This window comes from Amblyomma americanum, chromosome 5, assembly GCF_052857255.1.
Source record: "Amblyomma americanum isolate KBUSLIRL-KWMA chromosome 5, ASM5285725v1, whole genome shotgun sequence".
NCBI lineage: Eukaryota > Metazoa > Arthropoda > Arachnida > Ixodida > Ixodidae > Amblyomma > Amblyomma americanum.
Genome location: NC_135501.1, coordinates 128865449 through 128890868, shown reverse-complemented (window position 1 = coordinate 128890868; position 25420 = coordinate 128865449). Strand labels below are relative to the sequence as shown.

General features: G+C 48.7%; 1 pseudogene; it reads left to right on the top strand.

Moving 5' to 3' along the window:
* The window catches only part of LOC144134179 (uncharacterized), a 29945-nt pseudogene extending 7247 nt beyond the window's left edge, over window positions 1-22698 (top strand).
* The last annotated feature ends 2722 nt before the right edge of the window (window positions 22699-25420 follow it).

Here is a 25420-nt window from a genome sequence, read left to right as displayed (position 1 = left end):
ACTCAGTGGCTCTATGCCTTTCATCCATATACTCTTTGGTGGAATGTATTGCTATAAGTACAAGGTGTCTATTTAGTTGTCGGTTTTGAAGCTCTTCGTACGCCTTTGGCCTTATAGCAAGTGGAAGACGACGCACTTTCACCGAAACTGGCTAGGCCTTTCTTCGAACTTAAACTTAAACTTGATATCCTTTTGCGACACCCACTCCTGTTGAGAAAAGTGTTGCAAAATTCTGTTCAGGACTGAAGGTAGCTGTCATCAGGCGGGCTGCAAAACTGTACGCAGACATTACAATGTGGCAACGATGAAGATGTTTAGAGCTCGGATGGCGTGTAAGCCAAATACGTGACGCTTTCTTGAATCGTTTTCAATATTATCGGCGTAGTTATTTCTTGAAATTCACGATGTAGTAAAACAGCCTACAAGGTTAATGTTTCTCTTCAAATAATCTAGAAGAGTGACTGGAGGCACTTGCAGCATCGTGGTTTCTAAGAAATATCTTGTGAATGACTTCTGATTGATGACGGGTACGAGCCATCCTGAGTTCACCGAAAGACTGCCTTGAGCTAATTAGAGCTGAATGTGAACGCCAGACGTTAGATTTTGTTAATGCAATATGTGGAGTCGGTTCGTAGACGTTTCAATGTCAGACTGTCACGAATCTCTCCGGAGAACACTGGGACTGAAAGAATGGACAAGGCGACGGGTGTACCTACACAAACGCACATTTAATACATCCTACATGACACACACACTTAAGCACAAAACTAAAAAAACTAACACAACACACAAAGGCAATAAATACACACGACCCGGGCACACTACTACCAGCGTCTACGACTAGCTTTCTACTATTCGTGGTCGGCATTCGTGCTCACGGTTGGTTCGGTGCGGCTGCGGCGTTGTATGGATCCCGTAGGCGGTGTCGAGGCGGCGTTCGACGTGCTTGGGCTGGCGTCGCTGGCGGCGTCGCTGGCTGCGTCGTACAAGCTCCCGGTCCAAGCGCCCGTGGAGATGATGTCGGTGTCGTTGGCGTTGGGGCACCACACGGATGGGTGGCAACAGCGCTGGAGACACCCCTGCAGCTGGTAGCGTCCTCTGTTGACTCCCCGGAACAGGCTCAGGCATGGCTGAAGTCCACGATGCAAAGTCGTAGAACGCGAGCTCACCGGAGCAGTAGCCGGCGTCGCTCTCTAGCAGCCGTTGCGTCCCTGACCCGCCGGAGCCTCCGCTTCTCTGCTGTTACACCCTGGGCCTCGCTCTCACTCCCCCTTTTATAGCCTCGGTGTTAGTCCACGTATGCTTGTCGTCGTCGTCTTCTCTTCTTCACCAATCATCTCTCCACACCTCACCGAATGCTTCTCCACCAATCATCTCGCTCCACATCACTGAATGCTTCTTCCTCTTCTTTTTTCTTCGGTTACTTCACGTCCTCTTCTTCATACATTTTTTTCCTTTAAAAGTTAATTTAGGCTCCTTAATATATGTGACAAGGGCCCCCTCCCTCAAGAGTTTTTCCATGAAAAACTGCTCACGTCATACTCATCTTCAAGCCATCCAGCCAATCGACTATCTTCTGTGGCGTTTCTGGACCCAGCACACAACACACCGCAAAGGTCCAGCACACACCAAACCCACACCACGAAAACAGCACACAAAATTGCGTGTTCAGAACACTAACACACCACTGCCGCTGTCCGTACAGAGTCCTTAATAAACATGTTCGTGTCCACAACACACTCCCTTATATGATCACAACACCAACAACAGCAACAGCAACAAGATAAATCTCGGAGATAAATTAACACAATAACAACGCCAAGATACATCCCAGTGTTCAGCTGGCTCTAGTCATGAAGTCCGCTCCAACGTTTTCTTCTGTCTTCATTGAAATTGGGGTTTATTAGTACCTCATCCCACCCCACAGTGTCAATAGCCACTTTTTGAAGCGGTAGGTCGATGGCTGGTATCCTACCCAGAGGTACAGGATCAACTCTTCCCTTCGGAACTGTGCGCTGGCACACATCACATGAGCGAACAAAGCGCTTAACGTCACTCTGAACACCCGGCCAAAAGAACTCCTCGGTGATCCTAGACACCTTTTTTTGAACAGCCTGGTGTCCGGCCATAATGGCGTCATGTCCTAAGCGTAGCACGGTCTCTCGCATATCTCTTGGTAATACCAGCTGTTGGACCCACCTTCCTGAACTAAATATGCATTCCTTGTGCAGAAGACCATTTACCAATTGATACTCGAATGACGTCCGACTCTTCTTTCTTTTCACTCTTTCCCCGGCTCCTTCGAAGCAAGCCTTCAAGCTCGGGTCTTCTTTTTGCCTAATTTCAATTTCACCCGGTGTTACGCTCAGGTACCTCGGAACAGGAGCAGAGAGCGGACGCTGCGTTGCTCGGGCTGTCGCTTGAGCTCTTGTCTCCACTGCCGACGAAAAACTGACTGCACCCGTCTGAGCTGTCGCAGGCCTTTCCTCCTTTGGGTGTTCTTCACCGTCGAGCATCCTCCACTCGGGATCGGGGCTGCAACGCTTCTTGCACCCGTAATGTTTCCCAAGATGAGATCGTAGATGGGTTGGTGTACGCATTTTGCCACTACCTGCCCAGTATAATATGGCGTGGACACTAGGATCCTCGTTTCAGGAAGGTACCTTACTGTGCTAACTACAAAAGTGACGGCCGACGTTTCCCCTGCAAGATCCTCGTCCTTCACCAGGCTTCTACGAACCAAGACTGTGTTATCTCCGCTGTCTCTAAGCACTAATATAGGACGGTCCCCTATTTCCTCAACCATCACTGGCATTGCTGCTTTCGACTTGGGTGTTCCACTCAATGCCTCATTTTCCAGCGGCGTTTGCTCTCCTTTCAGCTGTGGAACCTCGGGTGGCGTGAAAAGTTCTTACCTAGAGTCGACAACGCATGCAGCTCGGTCCTGCGTTCTGTATCGGCACTCATCCAGAGTATGACCCCTCCTCTTACAACATTGACACACAATCAGTGTTTTTTGGGCAGCACTACTAGTTCGACAGTAAGCTGCACGGTGTTCCACCTTGCCGCAGAGAAAACACCTTACTGGCGCCTTAGATGCACCGCCATATGCTAGAAATGTTGCCGCATCTGTCTCTAGTGCCTTTTGGGGTTCCTCCTTTGCCTTACTAAAATTTCTTAACGCTTGAGCCTCGAGGAATGGGTCTGCAGTGTCTGCGAACTCTTCCAACGAACACAACTTTCTTTCAGGAATAGCGCCAGCTTTGAGCTGCAACACGCTAAAAATTGCTCTGTGACCAGCTTGTCACGCACACCTTCAAAACTCTTTTCTGTGTTTGACATATCAAGCCACCTATCAAAATAGTTGGATAGCCTGCAGGAAAACTGCTTAGCGGTTTCCGACTCCTCAGGTTTCGCGGTGCGAAATCTCTCACGAAAACACTCTGCCGTAAGCCTGAATCTTTGGAGGAGCGCCTTTTTGACTTTCTCGTAGTCCATAGAATCAGCAACAGGCATCCTCCCAAACACATTCAGCGCCTCTCCGACTAAACATATGCTCAATGCCGTGGCCCATTCACTGCGCTCCCAGCCTTTTCCCAAAGCCATCCGCTCGAATCGTTGCAGATGTGCATGCAAGTCGTCTCTCGTCATCGAAAGGAGCCATCAGCTTCCTTGGACAAACTCTGGCCGGTCTAGGAGATTCTGTACCCGCTAAGGAACGCTGGTCATTGTCCGTGATCTCCTCATATCCTCTCGCGACATGCGCCTGTTTCCACCAAATAAACTCCTTCTCCCGTTCTATCCTTCTTTTCTCCTGTTCTGCCTAGTGGGCTCTTCTAGCTTCTCGCTCTTCTGCCTCGCGAGCGTCTGTGCGTGCTTGCGCCCTTTCCTCCCTCTGCCTATCTTCCTCCTCCCCCAGTGTGGGTATGTGCCATCTTTTGATAGGCTAACAACATCTGCCTCCTCTTTCTTCCTCTTTGCCTCCTCGTCATAGAGACGCATCGCCTCTTCCTTGCTTAACCCTAGCTTGAGCGCCAGTTCTAACGTTTTTGCCAAATTCATACTTACTGCGGTTGAGAGATCGGAAAAATCCGAGACAAAACAAAGAAAAAGGAAATGTATCCTGGCACAGGCTCCTCACTTATCGTTGTCACGAATCTCTCCGGAGAACACTCGGACTGAAAGAATGGACTAGGCGACGGGTGTACGCACACAAACGCACATTCGATACACCCTACGTGACATACACACTAGAACACAAAACTAACAAAACTAACACAACACACAAAGGCAATAAATACACACGACCCGGGCACACTACAACCAGCGTCTACTACTAGCGTTCTACTATTCGTGGTCGGCGTTCGTGCTCACGGTTGGTTCGGTGTGGCTGCGGCGTTGTATGGATCACGTAGGCGGCGTCGAGGCGGCGTTCGCCGTGCTTGGTCTGGCGGCGTTCGACGCGTTTGGGCTGGCGTCGTTGGCTGCGTCGTACAAGCTCCCGGTCCAAGCGCCCGTGGAGATGATGCCGGTGTCGTTGGCGTTGGGGAACCACCCGGATGGGTGGCAACAGCGCTCGAGACACCACTGGCCGTAGCAGGTGGTAGCGTCCTCCGTTGACTCCCCGAAAGTGGCTTAGGCATGGCAGGAAGTCCACGATGCGAGGTCGTAGAACGCGAGCTCACCGGAGCAGTAGCCGGCGTCGCTCTCTTCCAGCCGATGCGTCCCTGACCCGCCGGAGCCTCCGCTTCTCTTCTGCTCACCCCTGGGCCTCGCTCTCACTCCCGCTTTAGCAGCAGAAGGAAGGAAGGAAGGCCTCAGACGTTGCTGGCACATACCCACTACGGGGGAGTGGCCAAGACACAGGCGGTTAATTACTGGATACAGGAAATTTTTGACGGGAAAAGCAGTGGAAATAGTATGTAGTCTGATAGATTGGAAGAGGGAAGGAAAGCGATTCAGTAAACTTGGAGATCGAAGACGGCACAATTGCTTAATGTGCATAATAGTACACAATGCCTGTAATGTTGCAATGTCTTACTGACTGAGATCGGGGAAAAAAAAATTAGAATGGGAGTCGCTGCGTTTCTTGAAGAAAATTTTGCACAGCAGAGCGCACACTCCTGTCGCTTCGTCCAAGCAAAGAAGCGCCAATGGAAAGAACAACCGCGGAAGACACAGGCAAGCCCAGTTGATGAAATGGAATTTGCAAAAGACGGTTCCTCAAATGAGAAAAGCGGCGGGAGAACAGCAGGAAGTGATCCATTGTCTCAGGTTCGGCACAAAAAGGGCACAGTGGGGAAGCTGCCAGTCCACATCTGTGAAGGTAGAAATTTAGAAGGGGAACCCGGCAACGCAAACGCGTGAAAGAGACCTCTAGTCTGCGTGAGCGCCAGTCTTTGCTACTCCAAGGATGCAGAAGATGCTGATATTCGGGAGATGATGTAAGAGCCGAGGCAGCAAATTCCTGAAATATTGTGTAGCTGCGAAACCTCACCGCAGCTGTATATGCACACGATGGTAGGACAGCAACAATTGGGCCGCTGAGAGAGGCTCTTGCTAAGGAATCTGCAACCTCATTTAAGTGAAAGCCCATGTGACCTGGAACCCAAAGCAACCTTACCGAATTTAGATGCAGCGGAATCAGGAACTTAAAGAGGCGTAATGGCCGAGAGTCAGTGGGTGAGGATAAGGAAGAGCAAATGGACAGAGAGTCTGTCATAACCACGACCTGGGAAACGGTAGATTCTAATTTTCGTAAGGCTAAGATTACTGCTAATAATTCAGCCAGAAAAATTGGAGTGAAGTCATAGAGACGGAGAGAAAAAGACCAATCCAGTGAAGGTGAAAAAATTCCCACACCTGCCTTTTCGCGATCCTGCGAGGCATCGGTAGCAATAAGAACATGAGAGGGAAAGCACCTTAGGTGGTCCTGCAATAGACCCTGAAGAAGCGGGAAGGGCTGCAGCTTTGCATTCGATGGGAAAATGTCATCGAATTCAATCTGGACAGATGAGGAGTTGTTATATATTTGGCGGACATCAGTGAAATGAATATTTATGCGATCAAGGAGGGACTGCACGTAACATATCTGCGGGGTATGAAATCGAGACCAGGCAGCACCAAAAAAGGTGGAAGGTTGACTAAGAAATATTATACTGGAAGCGTGAAGAGGTGAGTCGCACAATTTTAAAAATGTTTGAACTGTTAAAAGGCGAAACCTAGCTGATAACGAAGGCATTCGCGCCTCAAGGTGCAGAACAGCATTGGCGACATATTTTGGAAGCCCCAGACAAAGGCGCAACGCCTCACGCTCCAAAAGCACAAGAGGGCGAAGTTTATAGGCAGGAGCTCCTGAGAATAAAACACACCCGAACTCCAAAATTGGGCGGACGTACATTTTATAAATCATCAGAAGCGTATGCCTTCTCATGCCTGACCTAGCACTACAAAGCCTGCGCAGGATGCCAATGGCCCGAACTCCTTTTGCTGAAACTTGCTCAATGTGTGGCCGCCAGGAGTGAGTAGAGTCGTATATTACACCGAGATGCTTCACCGTCTGAACTTGAGGTATTATGTTATTTCTATAGACCAGGCAGATGTTTACAGGAACAGAAACTGGAAATACTAACAATGCGCATTTCTTCACATTAAGGGACAGATGAATTCTGCCTAGCCAGTTGTCAAGAACATTGAGGTAATTTTGCAGGGTTCGATAAAGAGTGTGAATGTCACCTGCTGATGCAAAAATGCAATATCGTCGGCGTACACATAAGTTTTCACATTTTGAATGCATGGAATTGAGCTTAGAAAAATGTTAAAAAGAACAGGTGAGAGAACTGATCCTTGCGGAACACCTCTTGTCTGTGGAAATCTCCTTGAGGAAACACCATTTTGGCAGCAGTAAAATTCTCTATTTTCTAAAAAAACAGAAATCCAGGCTACAAAATAGCTTGGGAAGCAGCCTCGGTGTTAGTCCACGTAAGCCTTGTCGTCGTCTTCTCCTCTCCACCAATCATCTCCCTCCACCTCAACGAATGCTTCTCCACCAATCATCTCTCTTCACATCATATAATGCTTCCTCTTCCTCTTCTTTATTCTTCGGTTAATTCCCGTCGCCTTCACACCTTTTTCCTTTAAAATTTAATTTAGGCTCCTTTTTATATGTTACACAGACTCTTGTTCTGACCACTGGTTCTGTTGAAATTATTCCAGTGATATTTTGCATCTATTGAAGACTCTCTGATAGTGTTCTATTCGTGAGCAGAGGAAACGCCCTTTCCCTTTGGTTGGACAGGTAGGTGCTGAACCTCTGTGCCGACTGGAACCACACCGGAAGCGGTTCCATATAGCATCTTGCTGTCATGCTGCTTACCCCTGTTGATTGAAGCGGTGCTCGTTGCGGCCGCAGACTTTACGATTAGGCGACATCCTTGAAAAAGAAGATATGGTTGTTGGTATTACTGTTGACAATGTTTCCAATTTCCAATTTAATTTAAGGAGAGGCCCTTTGATATGAATGGGTGGCTGCGTTGCAGCTGCCTTCTGTACGGGTTAGGCCACTGGGTGCTTTTTGGGCATATTTTGCTATCTGCACATGTGTTGCTATGCGTACAGCAACGGTAGAAAACAGCGCCGATCTCTCCGGTAATAACCTCTTCGGAGTCGCTGAGATGCCACGCCAGTTAACAATATGGTCGATCGGCATCTCTTCTGACCATTCAATGTATATCACGAAGCGCGGGGGCATGTTCGGAAATCACCTCGTCACGTTGTTTACGTCTACAATGGAATGAATATCGTTCCGGAACCACATATGAGGGAGGCAAAACTTTTGAGTCCGGATGGACGCAGTTGTTTAATAGCCATCTGTGGAGCCATCGAACGTTGCGTTTGTAGCCACCGTTGAGAACTGCTAAGCAAATTTTCTTGAATACTAAATCCGACTGCCTTAATCACCGAAGTTGTAAAAAGCAACACCTTTTGTTTTGATGAACAAGAACCGCCTAGCAACGTGAGATATTTTAATCTTCTGCAACCACTGCGGCAAGAAAATGCGGGTCAGCCTGGACACAGCAGGAACGGCTCCGGTACTGAGCAAGAGCGTAGCCTTACGAGACATTTTCAAAGATATTGGGCATAATTTCATTGGAAACAAGTTTAATATCCTTGCTCTTCTCTGCTGATCGGTATTCTGTGCACCATGAAACAATGGGCGCTGATAGGGAAAGGTGTCTGGTGCTAGTGACTATTGCCCATTGGAGAACTGGATAAATTTTGTGTTTCCCCTTGGAACTTATTTAGCTCTTGAAATCTGCCTTCTTACTTTCTTAATGCCATTCACTGAATACAACTCGCATGACAGTTCTTTCGAGACACCAGTTTCCAGCGCTGCTGATCAGGTAACTTCGAAAAAAATTAAGAATAGCTTTCTTGACACACAAGAAGGTGAAGAAAGTAGAGGAGCGAAATATTTGATACTCGAATGCATATATTCTAGTAAGCAGTCGTGAGATTTCCGCTTGCTATAGCTCCCTGCTTGCACTCGACGCCAGGTCACGACGAACAAAGGAAAGTCTTGCAGAGCTCACACGTGGTCGAAACAGACGTTCAGGCGGCTATGTAACTAAATGCTGGAAATATTGAAGCCTATGGGATATACTTGGAGAAATCGCAACGAGGAAAATTTTGCGCACAAGTTATGGAACTGGAGAAACAATCCGCTGTGGCCGGGGACGTTGGCCGAACGCTGCGTCGCCAGTGTACAGTACGTGTTGACGCACCGTCATTGTCGGCAATGTAGTGTGAGGCTCGGAACGAAGCTGTGAACACGAGGTTCACAGGTTGGGTGGAGTTGCCAACAACTTTAATTTTACTTAGCCGCCGGGGTGGCTCGGTGGTATGGCACTCGGCTGCTGACCCGAAAAACGCGCGTTTGATCTCAGCCGCGGCAGTCGAATTTCGAAGGAGGCGAAATTCCAGAGGTCCGTGGTGTGCTGTACGTTGTAAGTGCACGTTAAAGAACCCCAGGTTGCCGAAATTTCCGGACCCCTTCACTACGGCATCCCTCATAGTGTGAGTCGATTTGGCACATTAAACCACCCTAAACCATAAACAAAACATTAATTGTACTTAATTCGCTTGTGAGTAGCCAAACAAGAAGTCCAAGCGTGCAAGAGAAAGAACCACGTCATTAAAAAAACTGAAACCGAATCCAAAACCCACAATACAACAGCAGTACCGCTTGCAGCGCTGGTGACTCCGCATTTGATCCATGTCATAGGTCGAGGCATGAGCGTCCTCACTCTGCAGAACCTACAGACAGTGCGCGTCTTGATGTGGCTTTTTAGTTATAAGGAGAAGAAAGGCGCGATTACTGTCTTTCACTGGGTAGAGAGCTGAACCGCACCGAGGCGGAATGGATTTAGGTAGGAGTGAAAAGGGACGAAGATCTAAAAAAATCACAGCGTTTACGCTGATTTACGAGGTCATTGCTGCTTTTTTTCTCTTTTACTTGTGCAGTATTATTTACGCTATCGCTAACCTTTGCACCAACCTTCGCAGATTTACCTAATTTTCATCAGGCGTAGGTAGGCACTCGGTCCGTTTTCCAGCGCATGCGCATAGCACGAAAGAGAAGAGGAAGTGCTGCACGCTCTGCACGAGGCCCAGAAGAAGAAGCTGCCTCTTCGGCTGCGTCGCGCCACGGTTCCTGCGGCCTCGGAAGCCCTTTGGAACCGCAACGCAAAGGAATACACGGGAAAACGAGCCAGCAGAAACACCGCGCGGTGAAGATAGGCCCACTACAGGCTCTGCGGCTCAACACGCGGCACTCCTGCGGTTCCAGCGGATTTCCCAGTGTCCAGGTGTAGCGGCCAGCCCTTTTCACGAACAAGGTGAAGTACGTGACACCACTCCTTATACTCTCTTGATTACACCTTCACTGGTTTTTTTTCTGCGTTATAGGCTTTCATTACACAAAGACGTCAGTTCATTTGTGTCCTGTACAATTGATAGGGGGTAATCATCTGGGGCCACCAGCCATGCTTTAAGGCTGCACTGGAGTGCTCAAGGAAGTACGGTTGGCGCTTCTCGATATCCGCCGGAAATTAACACCTCTAGGCTGGGGACGCCGCGGTGGCTCAGGGGCTATGGCGCTCGGCTGCTGACCCGAAAGACGCGGGTTCCATACCGGCCGCAGCGGTCGAATTTTGATGGAGGCGAAATTATAGAGGTCCGTGTACTGTGCGTTGCCAGTGCACGTTGAAGAACCGCAGGTGGTCTAAACTTTCGGAGCCCATCACTATGGCGTCCCTCATAGCCTCAGTCGCTTTGAGACGTTTAACTCCCATAAACCATAACACCTTTACGCTGGTTGGATGCTGATAAGAAATTACTCGCTTGCTTCTTGACAAACGTGTGCTGCATGCCTAGTCAGTTATGTCTGCATGTTTCTGTCCTTGTGAATTGTCGTTGACCACTTCCAAACAACAGACTCATCTCATCAGGGGATAGCTTAATACTTGAACAGGTCGAGTAAACGTACAAGCCCAAAACGCTCCTGTAGTAGTGATAATCATACTGTCTTCTATTTACCGTACAGGAACTAACACGTTTGTGTTTCTGAGTTGCCATCTCAGTTCTATTGTTTTTGTTTATTTTTGTTGATAATAGTATCTCAGCCTTTGTTTAAAAAAGGATGCAAGTCGCAAAATAGAATCGCAAGAGTGGTGTCAGTGGTCGCATGTAGCAAAATGGCGTATACTTTCGTACTTTTCCATAGACTTACTTAGATTGATGATGATCATGATGAATTTTTATGGCGCAAGGGCAGCTTTGCCGAAAGAGTGCAATGGCGCAAGGGAGTTTTTCATTGCACAAGGTGGGTTCAGGGACCTATTTCCCAAGCATTTCACCCTAAAGAAACCGAGAACCAGGCAGGGTAAAACTTGTACCCATTGTATCAGCAGTGGGTACCCGCCGGCACTGGCGATCGAACCGCGCACCGCCCGCATGCGAGGCGGATGCATAAACCACTTGGCCACCGCTGCGGTGGCTTACTTCGAATGAACAACGCACTTTTATACCAGTTCAGCTGCGCAAAAAAAAATTTATCTTTAGAACAGAAGACTACCTAAGGAACCCAATATGACAATTTCTGAAAGGGGAATTTTTCTGCTCAATTATCTGCGAAATTTATTGCACGCGAAACCGGAGAGGTTAACAAAACTTTGGCCACTCCGAAGCGCTAATAACAACTCCTGCTGCTGCTGCTGCTGCTGGAACTTTGGTGTGCTCAATAATCGGGCAGAATGGAGACACAGCTTCACACCTGCCAAACTTAAAACGGACGTTCCTGACGAAAACATTCGGAATTTCGCGCACTGTTTTCATTGCACAAAAATGTTTTCGCTCTGAAGCTTGCGAAACAAAATACACATTATATGTGCTTTCTACTTAGCCGATACACTTTTCAAATAGATATTTGCCCAATATTCGGCAGTTTAAACTTTAAGGTTAAACAATTATTTCCTCACGAAATAAACAAAATACTCCTGCTTGCTCTAGATGACGACAGCAATACTATTTTCCTTTCATTGCCAACAGCCTCCACTAGATCATTTAAAAAACTTGTGGCTCACATTAGCACAAACACCCTCTATATCCGTACATAACCTTAACACACCGCTTGGAATATGCGGCATGCCTTGGGTTTTACAGCAACAGGTGCAAATAATTTCTGCAGCGTAAACGTTACCGTTGTCGTCACCTACAGCAAAGGTAAAACTATTATAGCCACAGTCTTGATGCAACCAAATCTTACTATTTCACCTGCCGGGTTCTTGAAAAGTCTAGTATTCTGCACCAGAAAATGGGCGTAATGGAAAACGGGCCTTACGTGACCATGTGATGCAGGTCGGTCATATTTAAGGGACACGGCCGACATATGTTTCGCTTTCTTTTACGTCCTGCACAAGCTTTGCAAACAGTGACGTAAGTGCCTCACCTAATCCTGCCTACGCTCCACGGACAACTCACTCCAGGTGAGACCTGGTGTGCGACCGCGAGCAATACCTGGTGAAGACGTTCGCGTACTACACGGTGAGCGGCGTGCTGGTTCCGCCCCTGCTGGGACAGATGGCCGACCGGGTGGGCCGCAGGCCGGTCGTCTTCACTGCTCTGCTGGTCGCCATGGGCTCCGTGTTCGTGGCTACGGCGGCCAACTCCTTCACCACCTTCGTGTTGGCCAACCTCCTGATCACCATCTCCGCTGCTGATTTCAGCTTCGGCCCGAACCGCTTTTTACGCTATGGTTCAGTGACATATTTAAGAAAGGAAAACGCCCCCCCCCCCCCCCCCCTCAACCTGTCACTTTTATGTCATGCGCAAAAGTTGCAGCGAAAGCCGTATCACACTACAGGCTCTACAGTTACGGGTATATTGCTACCACTACTACTACTACTACTAATACAAGAACAACAAATACTACCACTACTAATACTACTACTACTACTAGGCGACGTCGGCGCTATGTCGAGAAGCCCATCTCACCCCGGCGTTGTGTTGAGAGACCCATTTATAACCTCTTTGAATGTTAGACGATAGAGGCTTTTGGAAGCTCCATCGAGGCACCCTACTTGACATATACAATAACACAACGCGGCATAGTGACGCCAGCTTGCGGCGGCCACCGGAAAAAAACTTCGATCTGATGTACGCTGCAGCCCAAACAGATGGCGCACGATTAGCATAAAGTTTTCTCAGTATGAAACCTGCTTCCGGGTAGAAAGCTCCATTGTGGTCTTGTGATTGTGTGTAATGCAGTGAGTACTAATTAATGATTGTGTATACCGGGGAAACATTGTGTGCGCAACCTGGAGTGTCGAGAGCTCAAAACCGAGAGTTTGGAAACTTTGTTGTGATTATTATGATAAATAGGCGAATGCGAAAAATGAACAGTGACTGCTTTAGGAGGAACCATTGAAAGGAGCCAATAACGCTACCCCCTCATACCCTTAAATGCGAGGTGTAAGTGTTCTTCTAATACCCTTAAAGGCGGGGCTTAAGTGTCCTAATTTTTGACCGGTGGCTCGGACCGCAGCACAAACCGTGTTAATGCATCGCCTGTTCTGTCCAATGTAGATTTTTCCACGGCACAATGGTATCTCCTAAAGGACTCCGATTGGTCAGAGAACTGGCAGATACATTACTGTTATTTATTGCTCAATACCGCAAAGAAAAAACAAGTCTACGGCTGCGATAGTCTGCGATGGAATAGTCTGTACTCGGCTGAATTGAACTTAAAAGCAAGGAGGACCTTTCGGGATAAGGCCCCTGTAATACCTTATGCAATCTAGAAGAACGTGATAACAATTCTGCTTAACTATTACCATTCCTAATCCAGTCTCATCTGGCGCCGCGTGCTGGCCGCGTGCTGGCAGCTTTGCCCAAAGAACGCGAATAAATATAAATATTACATAGCTTAACGGTAATACACTTAGATGAATGCAAGCAAAACAAATACCACTGAACCCACCGGGACAGACCATCTGTAAATGTCGCACATCAGTATCAGAAGACTTTAGAGATCACGGAAGCCTACTACATAGCCAATACAAATTGTGTTAGCGACCCATCTCTTGCATTGACGGAGAAAGATTTCCTTCTTAGGTTGTAATAGCTATGTTTGGTTTTTGTTTGTGTTTCTTTTTTGTCTTGTTTTTCGTGCTCCGTATTTGTACCGAGCGTGTGAATAGGCCTTGTCTTTCTTCTCACGCAGTTCAATATGTCTTTAGAAATACTCGCATCGTATTATCGTGGTATCTCCTCGCAGTGCGTACATGTCGCAAACATGGCTCAAACAACCAATACTTCCAATGCACCAGGCGATGTTCACAAGTAGTGCTGCGAACGGGCATCTGATACTCACTTGCGCGAATTTTAATGCATCGGCGCTTTCGTGAGATGTACGGTTCCACTGTAGCCCGCTATCTCATAAAAGACACCGACAGTGCATTTTATCTTGCTCCATTGAGCGAAAACCCGCCTGTGTGTGTGCATATGCTTGCGTGCGTGCGTGCGTGCGTCCGTGCGTCCGTGTGTGTGCATGTGCTTGCGTGCGTGCGTGCGCGCGCGCGCGCGCGTGTGTGTGTGTGTGTGTGTGTGTGTGTGTGTGTGTGTGTGTGCGTGCGTGCGTGTGTGCGTGCGTGCGTGCGTGCGTGCGTGTGCGTGCGTGCGTGCGTGCGTGTGTGTGTGCTTGTGTGTGTGTGTGTGTGCGTGTGCGTGTGCGTGTGTGTGTGTGTGTGCGCGCGTGTGCGTGCGTGCGTGCGTGCGTGTGTGTGTGTGTGTGTTTGTGTGTGTGTGTGTGCGCGCGCGCGCATGTTTGCGTTGACACTCGATGGCATCCACAAAAAGTGGCGTCCACATGCAACCTGGCAGGTGGCGGCGAAATTAATGATTGGTCAAGGGAAGTTGCTCGGTAAGAGCAACCGGTATCGCACAAATTCCACCGGTGGCAGCGCATGCCATCCCAACGCAGTGGCGCAGCACTTAACCGCTACACCACTGAGCCAAAAGCGGTATGAGGATTCCCACGGAGATATGGATGTTAAGAAAGACCAATTCTACATATATGGCCATTAGCCCGTTCGCTACAGCCTCATACCCTTAAGGCGGATCAGCGCGCAGCTAAGAAGGGCCGCGGCGGCGGTGGCTACGTAAAGCCATGCAGAGATAGAATTTCCAGCTGCATGGGGGGGCAGGCACCGGGTTACATCGCGCAGCAGCGGGCGACGACTGTGTTCACAAAGCGAGCGGGCGGGCTTACGCCTTCTCACGCGTAAGCAGTCTTAAGTGTCTCTGCCAACTGTTTATTTATTTATTTATTAAAGCGAAAGCTCTGCTATAGTAGGATAGAACTAAAAAAAAACAGCAGTTGCTAACACTGCGCCAACGCCCGCGGCGTACTGTATTACACCGCTGATGCATCATAATAGTAAACGAAATCAACTTTTTAACGTTTATCTAAATTAAACAAGCCATGTATCAACATTCTAGCTCCTATAATTTTTTTCTTGTGATTAATTTTTGGTTTACGCAACAGTAAAAGTTTTAACAATGAACTACTTTATTGTCGTGGAGAAAATCTGTTAGGCGGTCGTGAATGTGGGCGGAGCTTCACTGCAGACTTAAGTTGTGTCCGACTATAGCGCTATGTTCGCAAGGTCGTGTCCGCAGCAGTTGTTGGGAACTCGGAAGAAGTAGCGTCAAACGAGTGGTTGTAATCGAAAGAGTGTGATGTGAGGATGCTGCCCAAACAAATATTTTCGAAATCTGATGAGTACTCAAATACAACCAAAAATGTTCCAAAAGGTGGTCGGGGCGAGAACACAATTGACGCCAAATTTGAAAACGCCAGAAGTGTGGGACCACATGGCCGGAATTGTGGGCGGAGCCAACGCGTGGCGCCAAATTTGAACGCCCGAATTGAATACTGAGATGAAACGAGGTATAATGCGCAGTTAACCAAACTACAATCAATAATTATTAATGTAAAGTGTTGAGCGAGAATTAAGGTTGTTAATGGTGAATTAAGGTTAATTAATGGGTGAATTAATAGTGGAACGGTGCGGAGCGGAGCGATGCCAAGCCAAACGTGAAATGAGTATACAGCCCCATCCGCTTCAACGCGTCGCTCCTATGCCATTGGCGGTTTGCTGAAGTGACGTCACGATCACGTGGGACACACCGACCGACAGCGCACCAAAAAAAGAGCAAATTGAAATCAGTATATGGCCCCTTCAACTTCGGCGCACCGCATGTACGCCAGCCGCTCTCTAGCCGTTGCCGCGTGCAGATGCTGTGTTCGCGTGCTGATGCTGTGGTGCTTAATTGCTCGTTTTGTGGGCATGTGGCAACATGTCTAAGCCGTCTGTGCCATCGCATAGTGCAGCTTCAACGCAGACCACATGTAAAGTGATGAAAAAATAGTCGACGAGTGACGAAGAGGTGTTAACGCTTTTGTTGTTAACGCTGTGATCCCGAATTTTGTTAGATCACCCTCAAGGCCAAAGGTATTACAATGCGGAGAGGTTTGAAAAAGGATTTCAATTACAGCCATCAGTTCTTCTCATGTGCAAAATTCTCGGAGAAAAATTTTGAAAATTGCAAAATTGCAAGAAGTGTTTGGGAAAATTGCAAGAAGTGTTGTGGAAATATTGAAGGCAATGGCCCATTCTTCTGATAAGTAGCAAGACATTTCTTTTACAGTGTTTCCATCGATCGCATTGAACTGTTAAGACTGCCATGGAAAACCAATGGGGAACACTTTTGACAGCAAAAACGTTAACATACAAAAAGATGCGAGACTGTCGTCGGGTGAACTGCGGATATATCGATTGTTATAGTGAAATTTTACATTATATGAAAAAATTGCAATCACAAAAGGTTTCCCGCTCAAAAATGCTTCTGTCTACAATTTTTGGGCATGTGGTTATAAAATATTAGATAAAATAATTTTCAATCTTCATTACATACTTAACTGTACAGTGTTAGCTGAGCTATTGCTAAAACGCAAGCGATCAACACTAAAGTTGAGCGATCCGAGATGGCGGCCCTTGAAGTATAGAAATAAAACAAATTCATTTCTTTCAGTTATATGATTTCCTTGTCCTCAATCTTGCCCCTTCGGCCAGAGCTCTTCGTCGGCCAGTCGCACCCTGTACATCGCCGCAGCCCAGACGGCTGCGCTCCTTGTGCAGGCCGGCTCGTTGTGCCCTTGGCTGCAGCGCGTGGACCTGCGGCTCCTGCGCATCACACTGGTGATGAGCATGGTGCTGCTATCGCTGACCTTCCACGCGGTCTCGGAGTCGCCGCGCTGGCTGTGGGCAAGTACGACACCTTGACCGCCGTCATCGCGCGCCTGGCCTGCGAGAACGGCGTGGCACTAGGCGACGTCTGGCGACTGGTCCACTACGCCGAGGTTGTCAAGCCACTGCAGGTGAGCCGACAGGAAGCCGGCAGAGCCTGCATTACAATCAACATCACGTTCAGCCCGGTTATTCCTGATACCTGTGTCGAAGAAAAACGCTGTGTCGAAGATGGGAATCGAGCCAGGGCCTTTGGGGTTTGAGGCGGAGACGCTACCCCTCCGCCACGACGGGTCAAAGTTTAACCGTGAATACACGCGCATGTAGTGAATGCGCGCAATTCATATATTAACTCTCTAGAAACAAATGTCGCCGCTCTTACGTTACGTACATCTTGAGCTAACAGAGCTAGGCCATCATCAATTTTTTTTATGCAGTTCGATTGAGAATTCTCTGCATACAGGCGTCTTGTCTATGGCTTGAAGTCCGTACAAATGACCTTTAGGCGCCGCAGTTGCAATCGTTCTGTCCCTTTTATCACGCTTCCTATAAAGTGCTATTCAGTAGTGCGGCTGCTGCTACTGGCCCTCGCTCATTTAAGAGGGTGTAGGAAGACAGAGCACTCGCATGCCACCCAGGACACCGCGTCAATTTTACCTGTTGTCGTCCTTGCAACTCCTGCAGGTGGGAAAGCCGTTCAGGCTTTCCGACGTACTGCTCCTTCCTGAGCTTCGGGCCCGCACGGCGGCGCTGTCGGTGGTCTGGTTCTGGTGTTTCTTGGCGCGTTTTTCGCTGAGCCAGGTGCGTCCCAGCGCCTTCTCAGGTTGGGATCAGCTGCTGCTTGTGCTCCTCATGCTACCCGTGTACGCCACCGGCTACCCCCTGTGATCAAATGGAACCGGCTCACGAGCCTGTACATGGCATTCGCAGTAACGTCCACTGCCGCCGCGGCAGCGGGTCTCGTCATATTTTCCGACTGCCTGATAGCTGCCCAGGCGGGTACAGGTTTACCGGTGATTGAACTTGGAGGTTGAAGAAGAGGAGCGCGCCGTAAGCATATCCAGCGATTTCCATAATCCGACGTTTTACAACAGTATTTAGAGACAGGACAACACGCAGGGGGTCCGAAAATGTCACGCGGCGAAACCTAAAACTCGAGTTCACCAACCAGACCACAGGAATGTAATCTGTGTGATGAACACCGTGTCATGGGTTCGATTTTGTTAGCAGCTGCCGCATTTTAACCAATGACATCATAAACGTGGAACAGATCGGGGCGATGTCTAGATTTTTCATAAACAGGTACTTCATCAATGTGCGTCTCGTTGTGTGCCCTGACGTCAAGGAGAGGTCCTGGTAATAGGTGTTTAACGATACTCTAGAGGAGAGCTGAAAAGTCGAGGTATTTCGACTTGCAAAACTTTCGGAACTACCGTATTTGCCTAAGCTTACCCGAATGAACTGCGATTGCAACACGAAGGTCGGCATCATGCATGGGCACGAAACAAAGGGAAAAATGACTGCAACGGACCGATGGCGTTGTGGACGCGCAAAGGAAAACGAAAACAGCCGCCTCGCACAAATTTCCGATGGTCGCTGCGCAATCGGCCAAGCCGGTTCCCCACTCGACCAATTTCAGCATGCTGGCGAGGAAGAGCAACGTCTGGCGCGCGCCGTGTCGATAGACCCTCTGCTACCATTACGGCGAAGCCGACCACATTAACTGGCAGTGCTCCTATCGGCGGCCTTCACTTCGAGGTTTTCTTGCTGAGAGCATACGTCATTCGCCGGTATCACGCACCTCCACCATTCAACGGCGCGATCCACCACGTTCTCAGCGCCACCAATTATGTTTGCCTTCGCCATGTCTCTTCTCGCCTTCTCGAACCAGTTAAGTAGCTGGAGCCCAATGCAGGCCCTCCTGCCTTCGCTGGGAAAACTAACCAGGCGCCCTTTAGGGCGAGGCCGCCGGACGTCGTACCAACGCAAAGCTTTGCACTGACGTCCCCTTGGAATCATCCCGGATGGACGTCAGTAATGGCAGGCTCTCGTAAAGGCGGGATCTCGTTGTATATCACTTTTTTAATGGACATTCACGATGTTAGCGCTGTAGTAGGTACTGGAGTAGAATACTCTTCAGATTCCCATGGCTCGAAAAAAAAGCGTTACGGAGCCGCGGTCAGAAACGCAGCTACGTACGGCCGGAGGTCATGTTATTACGCCGCTGGCAGTGTGCACGACCACGGTTAAACTGCCTGGCTGCGCATTCTCGCCGCTTTTCTCATTGTGCGCGAATGCTGACCAGAACTTAAACTTGGGATTAACTTTCTCCGAGAGCACGGTGCCACTGTAGACCTCCCGAATATCCCTGCGACGTTGTCAACTAAAATCACAACAGAAAAACCTCGAAAGAATGGTTTTACCCCCCCTTGCGTGTTGCCGATGATAACGCCACATGCCACCACACCGCAGCACCCTCGCAGAAGATAATCTGCGATGAGCTACATCGAGGAAATCACGTTATCTAGCCTAATGTCTTCCGGTTATACAAGCTATGCGTTTCCTTAGCAAGAGGTGTTGCCATCCTCCGTGGCGGTCAGACTGAGGTACTCGTTCCCAAACCGCCTTTTTCACGACGCGACTGCGCATGCGCCCATCCCCTGGCGGCGGTGTCGCGAACCATATTGGAAGGGTCGCGCGCTCTACTCGAGACCGGCCGTGGAAGTGTAAACACACCGGCTTCCTACGCGGGGTGCGTCGCTGCAGCCGTCGGGCGTTCAGCGCGACGCATTTCGCGATACCTACGAAATGTGTTGCATACGGCTGCAATGCCCAATATGTAAAGGGAAACAAACTCGGATTTTTTCGCTTTTCGAGCGCTTCCCGGGACAGCCTTCGACGCAAAGCGTGGATAAAAGCAGTTCGCCGGCTCGACAATCGTGGCCGCCCTTGGGCACCGTCAAGCACGTCAAGAGTGTGCGGGAATCACTTTGCGACAGGTACGGACGAGGTACTGCGGTTAAATGCGTGTGCAGTCTATCACAAAAGGTTTTATTCATGGCCAGGAAGGCCTCGAATGTCACCGCGGCATTTAGACTTCGTTCCGACGCTTTTTGCTTTCTCAAGTAAGAAGGCCGAATAGGCAAGTGCTGTGAGCCGCTTTGAACGCGCGATGGAGCGGGCAACGAAAAAGTAGCTACGAGAGCATTCACGCATGGTGCTAAAATTTTGTCATAATCTCCTATGGAAATTTCCTTGTTTATGCCACTACACCCTGGCCAATCCCCCCGTGTGGGTATGTGCCATGTATTAAGAGGCAGAAGAAGGTGCGTTATGCGTGTGTTCGAATCATATCCATGATGAAGACATCTGCGTGGTATCGCCGGAATGGATCAATGTGCGCCTCTCGCGCTGTTTAACCAATGCAGCGGTGTGCTCTGGGAAAATACAGTGAAATGCTAGCAGAGATGCTTTGTTGCGAGTACGCTTGTGCTTTTATAGCTCGTGTAGCTATTCTGCAGCGCTTCAACACAACGATTGCTTGTGAAAACTGTTGTGCCCAGTCGTTTTCTGTACTACGGCGTGCACGATGTAGTATCCACCTTTCATGAATGGCAGGCATATACAGCGGAAAACGCCAACCTTACTGATCGGGGATATTTCATTGAACATTATGTTCCGAATGTAGCCTTCATCTCTGAAGCGGCGGCCCTTGCTCAGCTTGTGTTCGCATCGCATGCCGGATGATCGGAGATACTGAAGAATTTGCTCTTTAGTGGGCACTGCAGCCTGCCTCGGACTTCGCAACCAGCCGTCAGTCAATCCTAGAAGTCCTCCAGGTACCAGGTGCTGCCCAGGACACGCCATCGTCGACGAATTCCAACACAACGTGCTCCGGAACGGCACTCAGTCCGGCCGGGCTGGGCGCGCAGTACCCTACCAGTGAGCTTCCATCGTTGTACGCGAGGTGGCAGCACAGGAAAATGAAAAAGGCGGATTGCAGTGATCATCTCCATCTGTTCCGCGGTACAGCCGCAGCTTACGTCGACCATGAATGCACTGGTTGCGAGGAGACCACGCCGAGATTTCAACAGGCCGCAGAGAACGACGTCGACATAAATTCAGTACTTACGCACGAACAGAAACTATTTCTCTGCAGAAACTATTTCCCGATTGTAATTAAGTGCGTGTTTCACGTTTCGTCTAAACTAGGGCAAGTCTTAATCGTTAAACACCGGACTGTCACGCATGAAGGCGCTCGACCCGTCCATCCTCACCGTATGTGCCCTACCGAGAGAGAGGCTATCTTAAAGCAAGTCAGAGCTGTTCGAAGACGACGTAAATGAGCCGTCAAGCGGCCGTGTATATTCTTCAGTCGTCCTTGCAAAAAGAAAAAAAAGCCATTCTGCGCCGCCAAAAAGGAACTTAACAGTGCGACAAAGAAAGACGTTTGTCTGCTGCGAGTGTCGACGACTCCCCGGATGGACTTTGGCAAGCAAATTACTTCTGTTCGGTGCAGCTCAGGAGTAGCTACTGGAAATAGAGGTAGATGATAGGGACTGTGAAAAACTTCGTCATAACACCGGACAAACCCTTCAAATTTCGTGCCCTGCCCTTCGAGCTCAGCTGTGCTCTTACAACGTCCGCCGAACGATGGACTCTGCAATCACCGGCCTGAAATTCCAGACATATAACCATGAGAGTCGACAAACGGTGACCGGGGCCTAAAATTGTGCATATGATCCGCCTGAAGCCCTACTTTTCCAGGTACCGCGATATTGTTCACATTGTGCTTTAAAGTCTTATCTCATCGTCGCCGTATGTCGTTTTCGCTCATCTTTCTCCCCTTCTTTAATTGCATTCCGCATATATTTCAGAACACACAATTTTTTGCCTTTCCTTCCCTTGTAGATAAGCTCTTTTTCACGATGTCATAAGATCAGTGCTGAACCCCGCGCGACCGCCGCGCTGTGCAGCAACGATGACAAAGCGGCCGCGGATGCGCTAGGAGTTCTCTGGGCATAGACCCGGCTCCGAATTTAAAATAGTTCTTGGCCTTCCATCTGCGTCTGCCTGCGCATTTATGCTGGATTGTGAAAATATTTGTGCGGACATTGCGCAGGACGTTTTTATGTCGTGAAAGGTACTTATGTGCACCGAACTATTTATAACTTTTATAATTTTGGTACTTAGCGTTATCTCTAGAGCTAGAGAACATAACCTGACACATTTTCTTCACTCGGTGCTCTCGTGCTATTGTGCAGGTGCTCATGGAAGTGCTGTTTGCCGTCGTCCAGCTGTGCCTGCTAATTGCCAAGCTGCAGGCCTACGAGTGCTTCCCCAGCGCAGTGCGGGCAACGGGAGTTACAATGCTGGTGGCTGCCGGGCGCCTCGGTCAGAGCGTTGGCGAAATGCTCGTCGACATCGCCAGACTCGCCGACTTCTGGTCCACCTTGCTCATCATAGCCACGGGTCTCCTGGCATGCCAGCTGGCCATGCGCTGGCTGCCGGAGGCCAAGGATGTCGAACTGCCCGAAGTGCAGAGGGAGGTGCTGGCTCAGGGCCAGCAGTCGCCGCCCAAGGAACCGTCAATGGCTAGGCACATCGAGAGCTGCGCCCCGTCGGCCAGCCACCACGACAGCACAGCCGATAACCGCAGGGCAACGAAGCACACGCACTCCGAAGGGGTCAATTAGATCGAGCCTGTTTTGAAGCGTTACAGGTCGCGAATGGAGGTCATGGTGGAGATCACTGGCTTCTTATGCAATAGTCCCCTGACGCCCTGCTCGACGCCCTGACAAGGTCCCGTTTCAGTGCCGTTTGTTTTTTTCGTTTGTGTGTGTATATGTGTGTGTACGTGCATCTGCTTTTTTGTGCTCGAGGGTTGAAAGCAGCTCGCTCGTTTGCTCCCTTTTCTTACGGCGACAGATGCGCGCCTCACGCTTCGTGACATTTAAGAAACAATCGAGATCAATTTTATTGGCACGTGGTTCCTCCAGAACAGTCATCAGTGCTTGCGTTCGCGTTTAGTTGCTTCATCGCTTCATCAAAGGACTATAATACCTTTGCCTAAAACGATAGACAAAAAGGGATCAATGATTAGCGGTCAGACGGCGTCCGCAACGCAACGTAACAGGAGGTGTCTTTTCGAAACGCTGGTGCTACCGGCTAGCATACATTCTTTATGGCTACATCTTTTGCTTTTTTTTAAAACTAGGCCGAGAGAATTAGCTTTGGACCTAATTACGCGTTTTACAACCGGTCAAACGCTCCGACAGATTCGGAGGAATGCCTTGAAAAGAAAGTCATGTGAGCCTGACTGCACCCTCCAGTGGGCCTCGCAAAGCTTGAAGCACCCGAGAAATCCTCCGGGAACGGCTTAAATCTCAAGAATTCGGCCTGATCGGGCTGCTGCACCATGGACACTCACAGCAGCAATACCACCGAGAACGCAGTGTTGTGACGTTCATAGACGGGCACATTTTATTCGTTAAGAGAAGAATATGAGATACCTGGACCATGTACGTACGTCTTTAGCGCTTTCATCATGGACTGAGCCCTGTTGCTATATAAAGTCTTACAGGTTCATTGCAGCTGTATGGCGCTGCCTTCCTGTCACTACATCCCATCACATCGCTGAACTGTCGTATGGGCCCTTGTGTAACGACTGAGCGTATTGTGACTGGTTATGCTAGAGGTCTGACAGAGTGTGCACAGTAAAGCTCAAAAGAAAAAAGCAGACATTATTACTGCTGACGTTGGCTCCAGTGGCGTTATGGCATATTCGGGTAATTATTGCAGTGAAGTTCACCGCATCATCGGGCAGTCGAATACCTAATCAAATTTTGAAGCATAGCTAGAGAGGGGAGAGATAAAAGTGCTCATTCGCAATTTGAAGTCCCTTCCGAAAACGCATAAGAACAGAAAATCTGTTGTGCACAGTAATAAGGAGTCCATATGGCGGCTAATGCCACACAGTCTAGCGCCATCAAGAGGTGACATAACCTTTCAGAACACCACCACTGTGTGCTCACATAGATTGTTCTGTCAAGAAGGAACCTCGGGTGTTTCTAAATAAATTGAAGTTACCAATAAGTGCCGATATTCCACGTTCTTGTTAGAAAGATACGTTGCGCATGTGGGACGTTTACAAGACGGAACAAGGCAGGTTTGCTCTTGTGCAGTCTTGTCCTCTAATGAGACATTACTCATTCGCAACAAATCTTTCCTTAAAACACATTTCACTCTGATGATGACATTTTTGATGAAAGCAAATTTCTACTGAATTTGTATCCGCTGTGTTCTTGCCCTCCTTAGCTGTTTAGGTGTTAAATGTATGTATTTAAGTGTTAAATATATTTAAGTATTTCAGCGCAGTACAGCCTGTAGGTGGCTACTGTGCAAAAGCCTGTGTATAATATCTGTTCTTTTATACAAACGCCGCTAATAAATAGCACATCAATGAAATGATGTGTATCTTCCGCTGTATTTCTGAACGCGTGAGACCAATTCGAGCCCTACCGAAGAAAATAGTTTTTTTTTTCACAAGCAGTTAAAAACACTCGGTTCATGCAAGGTATTCTCAGAGTGCGTGTTACGTTTTATGTTCAAGTTTAAAATTCATTAAAAAAGGCGTGTGGCAAGCCGGAAGGCGGAACCGAAAGTTTGAACACCGTGCCTTTGATAGAAAGAAACTACGCTACAGCCACACTGGCTGTTGTCGCTGCAACTCGTTCTGTGCCTTCAAATGGCCTGCGCCAGTAGTCCTGCATCGGTGCAGTAGAGCCGGATGAGTTGATAAGGGAGAGGAATAAAACAGGGACACGGCTCGACTTTGACCGCAGTGCAGGAAAGGTTTCGATAATTATAATTATAGCAAAGCTGAGAACGCAGCCGAACGCTGCCGCAAGTAAAGCACCAAGAGCGAAGAGGGATGCCTAGCGCTTCAGATCCGCGTTTTTGCATTTCGCCAGCGGGAGAGTGCACCAGCTTCCGATTGGATCAATCAGCTTGAAAAGTTTTTATACAGTGATTTTTGTTCCAAAGGACCTCAGTATGCAATATACCGAATAACACACAGCAAGAGAAGAAATAATGAATTATTTGCGCCGTTTCATACAAGTTCGCACAAGCCATTTTATTTTTCTCAAGGTGTCGCGGCTTACTTCGTCTACTATAGAGAGAAAGGGAATTTTAATGAAAGAAAGGCGGAGAGGTCGGCCGGTGGTAACAGGGCCCTGGCCTGCTACTCCACACAGGGGAAAGGGAAGAGGAGGAAAAGGAAAGTGTGAATGAAGGCTGATGATGGCATAATACAGTGAGTTTCACGGGTGATGTCTATGCACACGCACACACACACACACACACAACACTGGCTGGCGCTCGCATCGCGGGTACTGGACACACATAAAACTCAAAACTGCTGTCTGCAACACAACACCGACACATGTCATTAACCATGTAGGTTGTGCACAGGCGGTCACAAACGAGTATCCAGGCCTGTTTCACACAAAAAGTTGAGCAGGGCTTTTGTCACACGCCACCAATCAGAA